A 12,943-nucleotide genomic window follows, 5' to 3' on the forward strand; every position below is an offset into this window, starting at 1 on the left:
GTGCTCTCAATGGGGTGAGGTTGTGCATAACGTCATTGAATAGCGCCTTTGTTTTGCAATCTCGCGGCTAGCAGCTAGCTTCCCGGTGTACTGTGTACCAAAGTATTTTAACGAAATGATAGATGTCTATTGGCGTACTATATGTACAGTAATCACCAGACGTGGAGTAGTTGAACTGTTCGCTGTCGGGCGAAAGTTTCTACCGAACAGGGTAAGTTAAACGTTTGATACAAACACTTTAGCTCTATGGCAAAGGCTCATGGCAAATCCATATTGTAAAGCGAGCATAAACATCATACTAACAACTGTATTTTATAGTTTATTGTTAGTCATCTAGTTCGATCCCTTGCCAATAATAGTTAGCTGAATTGCTAACGTCAACTAGCTAGCTAGCGAATGTTTCTGGCCAAACAATGCAGTGACAAGTAGGTTATGATTGCAAAAATTGATAACTTGTGGTTAGGCTACTTGATAGCTGTTTTTATTTTCATAGGGATTTATCAGTATTTATTCTTGTTTTGGGTCACATTATTTTGCCAACGGCTTTGTGAGAGTATTACTAAAATGTGTGCTCCATCTCTTAGGAGACCCATGGAGTCTGCAGTGGAGAGTTCCCCCATTGTTACAGAAAACAAAGACATCACACTGCCTGAAGTGGAGAGTGCGTCCATTGTTTCAGAAAGCGAGAAACCTGTTCTCTCTGCAGTAGAGACAGTGGAGAGTCCCTCAACCATTTCAGAATGCAAGGAATTCACACCATCAGCAGTGAAGGACAAGGATGTCTCCATAGTTTCAGAATGCAAGAAAACTACCCCTTGTGCAGTGGAGACAAAAGACAATGAGGATGTCACCATTATTTCAGAAAGCAAGAAACCCACGAAAGCACCGTCAGCAGTGGAAAATGCCTCTCATTTCAGAAAGTTTGTCACACGAGGGCCATCGCCTGTGGATCGGTAACATCGATCCCAAAATCACAGAGTGAGTGAATCCCTGTGGCCCATGAATCCTGGGCTCACTCTCAATTAGTCTTTCTAATTGTCATTTACATCATTGTCCTTGCATTCTATCTCCTCACATCCTTCTACAATGTGTTTTTGAAAAGGTGATGAGAGAGGATGTGAAGAATCAAGAAAAGATTGATTGAGACGGAGCACGTCTTGCTTCTTACTCTTCCCAGCCCAGCGGAGTGGCCGCTGTGACTAGCCTGTATGATTGATTAGCTATGTGTCTGTGAGGGCTGGAGAATGAGCAGATGACGTTGGGCGTGTGAAAGAGAGGCACTCGGGCATGGCGACCTGTTCTGCTGAGGGGCTGCCATCATTTCTCACTCATCTGGCCTGTTTACTCTGTCAACCTGTAGCTCGCTGGCTGCTCTCTTTTGTTCATGAGCAGGGTAGAGGAGGTGTGTGGAGGGGCAGCACAAGGTGGGATTGGCTGGTGGGCTCCTGGAAAATGTACAGCTTGCTTGGGCTGGTGTCTAGACAGGCGTTTCCTTCCAAACTACTTTCTGTTTTTCTTTAAATAACCTGTTGTACCTCCCCAATGGCAACCTATTCCCATAGGGCTCTAGACAAAAGTAGTGCATTGGATTGGGAATAGGGTACCATTTGGGATGCACGCTGCCTGGTAGAAGAAAAACAACAGAATATTCCCACAGGCTGGTGATTGGTAAGATTCATTAGCTCACATGCTCCCAGTGTTTGTTGTAGCAAGACTCACTTCAGGGCTCTCCCTCAGAAAATTAGCATACAGGCGCGTGTGTGTGTGTGTGTGTGTGTGTGTGTGTGTGTGTGTGTGTGTGTGTGTGTGTGTGTGTGTGTATATATATACTGCTCAAAAAAATAAAGGGAACACTTAAACAACACAATGTAACTCCAAGTCAATCACACTTCTGTGAAATCAAACTGTCCACTTAGGAAGCAACACTGATTGACAATACATTTCACATGCTGTTGTGCAAATGGAATAGACAACAGGTGGAAATTATAGGCAATTAGCAAGACACAGGTTCTGCAGGTGGTGACCACAGACCACTTCTCAGTTCCTATGCTTCCTGGCTGATGTTTTGGTCACTTTTGAATGCTAGCGGTGCTTTCACTCTAGTGGTAGCATGAGACAGAGTCTACAACCCACACAAGTGGCTCAGGTAGTGCAGCTCATCCAGGATGGCACATCAATGCGAGCTGTGGCAAGAAGGTTTGCTGTGTCTGTCCAGAGCATGTCCAGAGCATGGAGGCACTACCAGAAGACAGGCCAGTACATCAGGAGACGTGGAGGAGGCTGTAGGAGGGCAACAACCCAGCAGCAGGACCGCTACTTCCGCCTTTGTGCAAGGAGGAGCAGGAGAAGCACTGCCAGAGCCCTGCAAAATGACCTCCAGCAGGCCACAAATGTGCATGTGTCTGCTCAAACGGTCAGAAATAGACTCCATGAGGGTGGTATGAGGGCCCGACGTTCACAGGTGGGGGTTGTGCTTACAGCCCAACACCGTGCAGGACGTTTGGCATTTGCCAGAGAACACCAAGATTGGCAAATTCGCTACTGGTGCCCTGTGCTCTTCACAGATGAAAGCAGGTTCACACTGAGCACGTGACAGACGTGACAGAGTCTGGAGACGCCATGGAGAACGTTCTGCTGCCTGCAACATCCTCCAGCATGACCGGTTTGGCGGTGGGTCAGTCATGGTGTGGGGTGGCATTTCTTTGGGGGGCCGCACAGCCCTCCATGTGCTCGCCAGAGGTAGCCTGACTGCCATTAGGTACCGAGATGAGATCCTCAGACCCCTTGTGAGACCATATGCTGGTGCGGTTGGCCCTGGGTTCCTCCTAATGCAAGACAATGCTAGACCTCATGTAGCTGGAGTGTGTCAGCAGTTCCTGCAAGAGGAAGGCATTGATGCTATGGACTGGCCCGCCCGTTCCCCAGACCTGAATCCAATTGAGCACATCTGGGACATCATGTCTCGCTCCATCCACCAACGCCACGTTGCACCACAGACTGTCCAGGAGTTGGCGGATGCTTTAGTCCAGGTCTGGGAGGAGATCCCTCAGGAGACCATCCGCCACCTCATCAGGAGCATGCCCAGGCGTTGTAGGGAGGTCATACAGGCACGTGGAGGCCACACACACTACTGAGCCTCATTTTGACTTGTTTTAAGGACATTACATCAAAGTTGGATCAGCCTGTAGTGTGGTTTTCCACTTTAATTTTGAGTGTGACTCCAAATCCAGACCTCCATGGGTTGATAAATTGGATTTCCATTGATTATTTTTGTGTGATTTTGTTGTCAGCACATTCAACTATGTAAAGAAAAAAGTATTTAATAAGATTATTTCTTTCATTCAGATCTAGGATATGTTGTTTAATTGTTCCCTTTATTTTTTTGAGCAGTATATATATATATATATATATGTGTGTGTGTGTGTGTGTGTATGTATGTATGTATGTATGTATGTATGTATGTATGTATGTATGTGTGTGTGTGTGTGTGTGTGTGTGTGTGTGTGTGTGTGTGTGTGTGTGTGTGTGTGTGTGTGTGTGTGTGTGTGTGTGTGTGTGTGTGTGTGTGTGTTAATCTCGAGCCGGGAGCCCAAATAAGTGGGTAATTGAGATGTGAGGTAAAAAGCTGTGCTGTAATGTCTTATTTTTCTGTATATTCTGTATATTCTGTATATTCTCCGTCAGAGATTGATTGTGGTGGTGATAAGGAGATGGGTAGGGGCGTAGTCTGCCTCCCAGATCTGTGGTGGGCCCTGGTTAAATATAGGGTGCCATTGATCACTCATTTCTCTAAGGAAAGTCCAAACTGGAAGATTCCCCCAGGGCTTCTGGAGCTACAGTAGCGCTCAGAAACCTGGCAGGAAATGTTAACTCTTTTAAAACCACCACATGGTTCCTACAACTGCTGCTAAGCTATGTTCCCCACTCTGTTCCCCACTCTGTTCCCCTCTCTGTTCCCCTCTCTGTTTCCTTCTCTGTTTCCCTCTCTGTTTCCCTCTCTGTTTCCCTCTCTGTTTCCCTCTCTGTTCCTCTCTCTGTTCCCCTCTCTGTTCCCCTCTCTGTTCCCCTCTCTGTTCCCCTCTCTGTTCCCCTCTCTGTTTCCCTCTCTGTTTCCCTCTCTGTTTCCCTCTCTGTTTCCCTCTCTGTTCCTCTCTCTGTTCCCCTCTCTGTTCCCCTCTCTGTTTCCCTCTCTGTTTCCCTCTCTGTTTCCCTCTGTTTCTCTCTCTACCTCTCTTTCTCTCTACCTCTCTCTTTCTCTCTGTTTCTCTCTACCTCTCTCTTCTCTCTGTTTCTCTCTACCTCTCTCTTTCTCTCTGTTTCTCTCTACCTCTCTCTACCTCTCTGTTTCTCTCTACCTCTCTCTTTCTCTCTGTTTCTCTCTCTACCACTCTCTTTCTCTCTGTTTCTCTCTCTACCACTCTGTTTCTCTCTCTACCTCTCTGTTTCTCTCTCTACCTCTCTGTTTCTCTCTCTACCTCTCTGTTTCTCTCTCTACCTCTCTGTTTCTCTCTCTACCTCTCTGTTTCTCTCTCTACCTCTCTGTTTCTCTCTCTACCTCTCTGTTTCTCTCTCTATGTAATTTTTTTATTTTCTCTTGTTATTTTCCATCTGAATGAATCCAGGTCTTAATGATGTCAGACCCTCAACACCATCACCAGTCATGTTCCCAAGCCCTCCAGATCTCTGAAATGATCGAGTCTCGGGACACAACACTGAGAGATTGCTCATTTTCTCCTTTTCTCATTATTTTTGGAGAAACTAAGAGTGGTGGAAAAGCTCAGCTGAAGTTGGGAGATCATCTCAGTTTTACTAGTATCATTCCCAGGTCGCAGTCTGCATTCTGTCCACACCTTTGAATGACCTGGGCTGCATTTCATCCGCGTGTGCTACCTCCCGCTATCTCAGGGAGGTGCATCACAATAGCGTACAGGGCACTACAGTGTGACCATTTTACTCGCATATGCGTCTAAATATTTTGCTCTGCGACCTAGAATTATAATTTAGGAGCACCAGTGCACCTAGAAAAACATCACCCAGATGATAATGGTTGCAATGATTACTTCACTGTACTGCAGCCCCTGAGTGCCATGGAGAATACACTGAGTGCCATGGAGAATACACTGAGTGCCATGGAGAATACACTGAGTGCCATGGAGAATACACTGAGTGCCATGGAGAATACACTGAGTGCCATGGAGAATACACTGAGTGCCATGGAGAATACACTGAGTGCCATGGAGAATACACTGAGTGCAGATTCATGACCGTCATGTTTCACCATTACTATAAAGAAAACGGCTTGTTACCTGCTCCTAAATCTCTTTGTGCTTCTACATTTATCAACTTAAAGGACAATTACACCCAAAAACTATATTTTGTTATTTTTTTCATTAGTCCATTGTTGACATAGTCCCAAAATGTTTTGCTTGTCAACAATCACGTTTTCAAAATATGTAACCTTCAAAAATCATCCCTGTATGATGCAAAATACATCATATGAGGCAAAATACATCATACAGGGATGATTTCTCTATTTTGAAAGTTACATATGTTGAAATCTTGATTGCTGACAAGCAAAACATTTTGGGACTATGTCAACAATGGACTAATGAAACAAATTCCAAAAGATAGTTTTGGGTTGTGAAAAAGGTCATTTGTTTTTGGAGAGGAAGCTGAGCTGTTGAGCAGCAGATCTGATACCATATGAAACATGTTGTGCACTGGTCTCCAGCCACCAGCTGCCTTAGCTTCAGCAGTGTGTCTTTACAGATGGTGTCAGTCAACAGGTGACAGAAACAATGAAGAGACCATTCAACAACATCAACACCCCGAGCCGCCTGCTCGAGCCGCCGTCTCTACCCGCATGCCCAGGCAGGTTTCCCTCAGACACACACACGGCTCCACCCACTCCATTCACACAATGAGAGGGGCTGCTGCTGCAGTCTTGATTAGGCGCTGACATGTTGACCTGTCAGTCCATGCTCTATTGGGGACCATTCACGGCCAGTGATGGATTCAGCATGTGCTGTCTGAGCTGCAGGTTGTTTGTGGTACTAGACTGGGGGGGCTACAGACTGGACACAGGGCCATGCCCACACGGTGGAGGTGGAAGTGGAAAAGAAGGACCTGGCAGTGAGACATCACTGCCCTCTTTAACTTACCCTTTACCAGGAAAGACGTGCTTGGAAAGACTGCCTCTTTTACCTCATGTCCACATGAGATAACCATGAAGCATGGCCTCTGGGTCATGTCAGACATTGGACCAGTGTAACGGATGTTTCGTTCTATCCTTGTCTTGCTTTTCCCCCTGTTTCTTTCTGGTGCCCAGTTTGAGAGTGAGTATTCAGATCCTCCCATAATGACTCAGTCCTCAGTCCTCAAATAGATTGCCTTAGAGTGGAGGATCTGCAAATGCTGGGCCCTTTGTTGTTCTTTAGACATTTAACAGATGTCTTGCTTGGCTCAGCTTCATGCTTTCACAGAAGAGCACCCTCAAGCAAGGAAATCACTCTTCCCCTCAGCGGACCTTTCCTCCCCTCCACCTCCCCCTACCACCACCTCCTCCCGCCGGCCGGCACGCTTTATAGCCCCCAGGAGAAGTGCATTGTGGTCTTGTTAAAGGCCAGAAGTGGTCCGTCCCCTCCTGTGGTCCTTCCCGGTGTATCAGTCCACTATCAATTCCTCAATCTGTGCCAGCAGCAGGTCGCAGGAAGACCCACCATTCCAGCCTGCAGAGGGTGGAGTCTGGGAAAGTGAGAAATTCTCCTTGGAGAGAAATCTCCAGGGAGGCCAAGGGAAGACATTAATACATCCAGGGCTGTGGCCCAAATGGCATCCTATTCCTTATATAGTGCACTACTTTTGACCAGAGTGGTCCCTGGACAAAGGTAGTGCACTATATAGGGAACCATTTGGGATGCAACCCAGGACCCCCTGTACTCCCCCTCCTAGGCTACATACCTTTCTAGAATTAAATATAACAGTGCTGGACAAAACTATAAAAGTAACTTTGGCCCAAGCTTCTCTGTTGTACACAACACAATTCCCAGGCTGTCTCTCCGGGGGATTAAGGCTTTTATATATATATATATATATCTATGTCTATCTATATCTGTGGGAATCAAAGAAACTAAGTGATTCGTCTTCAAAAGGGAACATGTTGTGACATATCAGACTTTGGGTCTAAGCTTGAGATCAATAAATACCTAATGTTAGACCTAGGCTAATGTTAGACCTAGGCTAATGTTTGACCTAGGCTAATGCCTGACCTGAGGCTCTATTGCACTGTGCGGAATTCAACATCTGCCAATGTACAGGGAACTTCCAAAATAATGGAAACACTTGAGTAAATGAGGGATACAAAGTATATTGGAAGCAGGTGCTTCCACACAGGTGTGGAGACAATTAACAAATCATTAGGGCCGTGTATTAAAATGCTGGGCAGGCCATTGTTTTGGCTACCATGGCTATGCCCACATAGGATGGCAATGCCCCATCCACAGGGCACAAGTGGTAACTGAATGTTGTCTGGAACTCTATTGTAGGGACGCGACACCATTCTTCCACAAGAAATTCCATAATTTGGTGTTTTGTTGATGGTGGTGGAAAACTCTGTCTCAGGTGCTGCTCCAGAATCTCCCATAAGTGTTCAGTTGGTGTGAGATGTGGTGACTGTGACGGCCATGGCTTCTGGTTTTCATCGTTTTTCTGCTCATCAAACCTGTAGAATCTATGCCAAGGGGGCACTGAAGCTGTTCTGGCTCATTGTGTCCCAACACACTATTAAGACACTTGTTAGTGTTTCCTTTATTTTGGCAGTTAGGCTACTTGTGGCTTTATGTCTTGCTTCCAACATACCTGTGATGACTATTAGTGGTGCTGTTTGTACAACCACACCCATCTGCCCTCGCTCGTATATATGTGATAGGTTAGTTAAGAGAAGGCAGGATGTATATATGTGATATAACCTGCTAATATAGAACATAGGTTAGTTAAGAGACGGCAGGATGTATATATGTGATATAACCTGCTAATATAGAACATAGGTTAGTTAAGAGAAGGCAGGACATATATATGTGATATAACCTGCTAATATAGAACATAGGTTAGTTAAGAGAAGGCAGGATGTATATATGTGATATAACCTGCTAATATAGAACATAGGTTAGTTAAGAGAAGGCAGGACGTATATATGTGATATAACCTGCTAATATAGAACATAGGTTAGTTAAGAGAAGGCAGGATGTATATATGTGATATAACCTGCTAATATAGAACATAGGTTAGTTAAGAGACGGCGGAACGATTTTTTGAGGGGGGGCGCAGGATTCTTTTTGCCTGGTTTTAAATATTTATCTTTGCTTTATCTTGGCCAGGTCGCAATTGTAAATGAGAACTTGTTCTCAACTTGCCTACCTGGTTAAATAAAGGTGAAATAAATAAATAAAAATATGTTTCTGCTTATAATTTCCGACATTTTGGTAGACTATTTGTTAGTCAACTTATGTATATTTAGATACTGTAGATGCAGCGTCTCTTCTGTCATTATATGTTGACCTAGAAGACTAAATAAACCTTTACTCACCAGAATAATGTCATAAATGATAGAATGAATGTTTCAATCTAGTTGACATCGGTAAAGTTTTCCCTGTCGTCTCTGCTTCTTTCTCGGAGCAAAGACTTAAAATAAAAAAATACAAAAATATTCAGTGCAAAACATGAAAATGACATCAGTTTAACCGGTTGTAAGGAAATAGAGAGCTGTGTAAAATGACCCAACATGTTTCTGATAAGATTTCAGTTCTGCTTGGATGCATATTTAATGTGGTTGAAAAACTATCAGTTTTTATGATGCTGATAAATATAGCACCTCTACAGACGGTATCTAACTGACCATTCACGTTCTCTCAAGATACTGAAATAAATCATATTTCTCCACTCCTGTTCCCCAGTCAAAATGTAGCCTACATTTGGTGTATCATTTTACTGCAAGAAATACTTAATTCAACAAGAGTTCATATTAAGGCTATGTGAGAGGTTATAGACCTACAGTCAGTGTCCAGATTTCAGTTTCCATTTTACCCATCTGAACAGTAGGCTACAGTTCCCTTGACCTGTCATTGGCCTATTTGAAGTGCGATCTTGTGACTGTTGAATTTGTATAGCGCCTCACAATCATCACACTGTTATCATCCTCTTTTACCGCTTCACCAAATCTTTCCCAAATGTATTTTCTGGCCCTCCCTTCTCTTTACTTACAAACCCTTAACCAACAATGCAGTCCAAGAAATAGAGTTAAGAAAATATTTACTAAATAAAGTAAAAAGTAACACAAAATAACAAGGCTATATATAGTGGTACTGGTACCGAGTCAATGTGCTGGGTACAGGTTAGTCGAGGTAGTTTGTATGTGTAGGTAGGGGTAAAGTGACTATGCATAGATACTAAACAGCAAGTAGCAGCAGTGTAAAAACAAGGGGGGGTCAATGTAATAGTCTGGTGGCCATTTGATTAATTGTTCAGCAGTCTTCTGGCTTGGTGGTAGAAGCTGATATGGAGCCTTTTGGACCTAGACTTGGCATTCCGGTACCACTTGCCGTGCGGTAGCAGAGAGAACAGTCTGATTTGGATGACTGGAGTCATTGACGATTGTTTGGGCCTTCCTCTGACACCGCCTTGTATATAGGTCCTGGATGGCATGAAGCTTGGCCCCAGTGATGTACTGGGCTGTACGCACTACCCTCTGTAGCGCCCTATGGTCGGATGCCGCCATACCAGGCGGTGATGCAACCAGTCAGGATGCTCTCGATGGTGCAGCTGTAGAACTTTTTGAGGATCTGGGGACCCATGCCAAATATTTTAAGTCTCCTGAGGGGGAAAAGGTGTTGTCGTGCCCTCTTAATGACTGTCTTGGTGAGTTTGGACCATGATAGTTTGTTGGCGATTTGGACAACAAGGAACTTGAAAATCTCAAGCCGCTCCACTACAGCCCTGTCGATGTGAATGGAGATGTGTTCGGCCCTCCTTTTCCTGTAGTCCACAATCAGCTCCTTTGTCTTGCTCATGTTGAGGGAGAGGTTGTTGTCCTGGCACCACACTGGCAGGTTTCTGACCTCCCTATAGGCTGTCTCATCGTTGTCGGTGTCAGCAAACTTTATGATGATGTTGGAGTCATGCTTGGCCACGCAGTCGTGTGTCAACAGAGAGTATAGGAGGGGACTGAGCACTCACCCCTGAGGGGCCCCCGTGTTGAGGATCAGTGTGGCAGATGTGTTGTTTCCTACCCTTACCACCTGGGGGCGGCCCATCAGAAAGTCCAGGATCCAGTTGCAGAGGGAGGTATTTAGTCCCAGGGTCCTTAGCTTAGTGATGAGCTTCGTGGGCACTATGGTGTTGAACGCTGAGCTGTAGTCAGTGAACAGCATTCTCACCTAGGTGTTATTTTTGTCCAGGTGTGAAAGGGCAGTGTGGAGTGCAATAGAGTGCATAATCTATGGATCTGTTGGGGCGGTATGCAAATTGCAGTGGGTCTAGGGTTTCCGGGATGATGGTGTTGATGTGAGCCATGACCAGCCTTTCAAAGCACTTCATGGCTACCGACGTGAGTGGTCCGGAGCGGTAGTTATTTTGGCAGGTTACCTTCTCTTTCTTCGGCACAGGGACTATGGTGGTCTGCTTGAAACATGTAGGTATTACAGACTCGGTCAGGGAGAGGTTGAAAATGACACTGAAAACACCACTTGCCAGTTGGTCTAGCAAAACAGTCTTGTAGTATAGCATTCACAAGAATGATAAATGAATGATAGATTAATGGTGGATTAATGATAGATTAATGATAGATTAATGGTGGATTAATCATAGATTAATGGTAGATGAATGGTGGATTAATCATAGATTCATGGTAGATTAATGGTAGATTAATGATAGATTAATCATAGATTAATGGTGGATTAATCATAGATTAATGGTGGATTAATGATAGATGAATGATAGATGAATGGTAGACTAATGGTAGACTAATGATAGACTAATGATAGACTAATGGTAGATTAATCATAGATTAATGGATTTTTTTAAGGCATTGCTATGTTTTTATTCAATCCACACAATATTTCCTGACCTTAAACCCGCCCGCCCAGCTGATATAACCCCGAGTGCTGGTTGTGAGTCAACCCCTGCATCACAAATGACTATGACACAACGACTACCCGTTTTAGAATGAGGATTCCATAAGAGATAATGAATATAAAGGTGATATTATGACTGTATGACAAGGTAACCTTTCTATTCATGATCTGGTCATGCCCAGTCTATGCTGGAGATGTTCTTATAATGACCCCTGTGAATGAGTAGCGTGCAGCATAGACTCATGACGTGCATGGACAGTGATTTTTGGCTTGGACAACAGAGAGAATACACTCTCCTATGCACAGACTGTATGCTTGGCTGCCCACTAATACAGACGGTCGACATGGACATATGAAATTGGCTGCGTCTTGTTCAGACTGCTCCTCCCCCATCTACATTACAGCTCGGACTACACATACAGTATATCCTTTACTGTTTTCTTAACTTCTCTCTCTGTTCTAGGCTACTGTAGGGATGTTTGAGAGAACTCTCATAATCACTTCTATTTAAAGGGATAATCCACCCCGTAAACCACTACTTCCTATGATTAACAGTGTTAAACAATGTAAAATAACACTAATATGTGAAAATATTTTTTTACAAATATTACATTTTGTTATATCGTTATGGAAATCTGTTGGGGCTCAAGTTGACAAAACCCACAATGCAATGCTCTCTCTCTCTGGGCTGGCTAGCTCGCTAGCTAGCAAACGTAGCTACATACAATAATACCAATGTCAGCATGTGAAGTTGCTAGCTAGCGGTAAAATTGCCGTAAACAAACTTTACTATCAATTTAGTAGTCTATCCCACCCAGTTCAACTTGCAGTTGGTCTCTTGCCCAGAGCAAGTGCAGCACTATGTTTTATTTCATCCACTGATACAACATAGGCTTTCACCAAATTGACAGTTTTATGATTTTATTTCTGGGGTATGGATTCTCCCTTTAAACGTCACAGTGTGTAGGCTGTGTAGAATGTATGTAGGCCGTAATCTTCTTACAGTGTTGAGACTCTTGTGTCTGGAGGCCCTCTGTATCACTGGTACAACTGTTAGTCATGTTAATGACTAATGAATCCAATTGAGTCTATTGAGTCGTACAGGGCTGGGCTGGTCTAGTACAGCATGTACCACTGTAGAGGATTCCTCCTAGCCTAACGTGTTTACAATGAGGCTATAGTCTAGACCTTTTCACAGTCAGATGGTCAAACAATTCATATTATACTTGCTATCTGGGCTCCTTGGGATGTACCAACTCTGACGTTACCACATTGAAGTTGAAATGTTAAATGTTTAAGATAAGGTTTATGGTAGGGGTTTTGCTGAGAGTTATGGTAAGGGTCGGGGTTATGGTAAGTGTTATGGTAGGGGTTATGGTAAGGGTTAGGGTTAAGGTTAGGGTTATGGTAAGGGTAGGGGTTAGGGTAAGTGTTATGGTAGGGGTTATGGTAAGGGTTAGGGTTAAGGTTAGGGTTATGGTAAGGGTAGGGGTTAGGGTAAGTGTTATGGTAGGGGTTAGGGTAGGGGTAGGGGTTAGGGTTATGGTAAGGGTAGGGGTTAGGGTTATGGTAAGGGTAGGGGTTAGGGTTATGGTAAGGGTAGGGATTAAGGTTAGGGTTATGGTAAGGGTAGGGGTTAGGGTTATGGTTATGTTAAGGGTAGGGGTTAAGGTTAGGGTTAAGGTTAGGGTTATAGTAAGGGTAGGGGTTAGGGTAAGTGTTATGGTAAGGGTAGGGGTTAGGGTAAGTGTTATGGTAAGGGTAGGGGTTAAGGTTAGGGTTATGGTAAGGGTAGGGGTTAAGGTTAGGGTTAGGGT

The 12,943-nt window shown here is 44.3% G+C and overlaps 1 long non-coding RNA gene across 1 annotated transcript in view; it reads left to right on the forward strand.

The window, feature by feature from the left end:
- The first annotated feature begins 40 nt into the window (after positions 1-40).
- The window catches only part of LOC115149403 (uncharacterized), a 21,922-nt gene continuing 9,019 nt past the window's right edge, over positions 41-12,943 (forward strand). Inside the window, exons 1-2 of the long non-coding RNA XR_003866859.1 lie at positions 41-211; positions 585-978. This is a non-coding gene — a long non-coding RNA (uncharacterized LOC115149403). The remainder of the gene's footprint in view (positions 212-584; positions 979-12,943) is intronic.

Source organism: Salmo trutta, chromosome 15, assembly GCF_901001165.1.
Source record: "Salmo trutta chromosome 15, fSalTru1.1, whole genome shotgun sequence".
In the NCBI taxonomy this organism is placed as follows: Eukaryota; Metazoa; Chordata; class Actinopteri; order Salmoniformes; family Salmonidae; genus Salmo; species Salmo trutta.